The sequence below is a fragment of the Halyomorpha halys genome, unplaced genomic scaffold (assembly GCF_000696795.3).
Source record: "Halyomorpha halys isolate HHAL.00 unplaced genomic scaffold, Hhal_1.1 Scaffold610.1, whole genome shotgun sequence".
In the NCBI taxonomy this organism is placed as follows: Eukaryota; Metazoa; Arthropoda; class Insecta; order Hemiptera; family Pentatomidae; genus Halyomorpha; species Halyomorpha halys.
The window spans coordinates 182,166-183,534 of record NW_027111612.1 but is presented as its reverse complement, the minus strand read 5'-3'; positions in this window follow the sequence as shown (position 1 = coordinate 183,534).

Below are 1,369 nucleotides of genomic sequence, written 5' to 3'. Positions count from 1 at the left end.
AACATTAGGTTTGGTCAGTTAATTTTTTATTGTTTACATTCAATTAAGAGCTGTGAACGACCTTGAAATGGTCTCCCCAGTGTGGACCCACCAGAGCAGTTTACTCTTAGATTATTACTACACCAACTGGCAGTAAGGACAGACCAAGTAAGCTTTATACATTATTCATGTTTTATATCTTATATCAGATCTACCTATACACAAAGGTTATGATAGTAGTGTTTAATTAAATCAAAGATAATGTTTTTACTAAATTCTGTGACTAAGTTTTATTTGATTTAGGAATCACAGTTTTGTATTTTGAAAACATTATTGGTTCCTTTCCAATATTATCGAGTGTTTTGTAACATTCATTAAATTTACTTATTGTATTTTTTTTTTCAATAAATACGATTTCAGTATTACTACATCTATATCATCATTATTATTTATTTTCCTTTGGACATAGTTCTGATACAAATAGAATTGACCACAACTTGAAATTTTGCATAATTATGTACAAAATTAAACGAAAAAAGTAAGCTATAATTATAAAATTTTAAAATCGAAAAGAAATATAAAAATAGATATAAAACAATTTACTAATGAACTATATATAAGAAACATTGTATCCAGTATCTTATTAAGAAAAAAAGTCTTCTGGACAGCCCCATACAAATAGAATTGATCATTACTCAACATAGTGGACAATTATTTAGAAAATAAAACAAATTTCATGAATTTATCTGTAGTTTTAGTACAACTAATTTTTATCCAACTGTAATTAGCAGGGGAGTATTGTATATTTTTGAGAAAAAGTTTACAAATTTATCAATATTCAAAATAAAACTTGTAATAGGTTTATAGTTATGTATTTTTAAAAAAATTTAGCTGTATAACGATTGAAAAAAAAAATTAAACATTTATAAGCCAAAATTTAATTTAAATTTGTATTGTTTTTATTTTAAATTCAGCAAAGATTAAGTTTTTATTAGTATTTATTTGTCCTTGAGGACAGCCCCATACAAATAGAATTGATTGTTACTCGACATAGTAGACGATTATTTAGTTCTGTACGATTAGTTCTGCAGTTTTAGTACAACTAATTTTTAACCAACTGTAATTTGCGGGCGGTTTTTGAGACAAAGTTTACATATATATCAATATTCAAAAGAAAACTTGTAATATGTTCATAGTTATGTATTTTTAAAAAATTTAGCTTTATAGCAATTGAAAAAAAACCAACAATAAACATTTTTGATCCAAGATTTAATTTAAAATTGTTTTATTTTTATTTCACGTTACCAAGAATTCATTTGTCTTTGAGGATAGCCCGATACAAATAGAGTTGGTCATGACTAAACATAGTGTAAAATTATTTAAATAATTA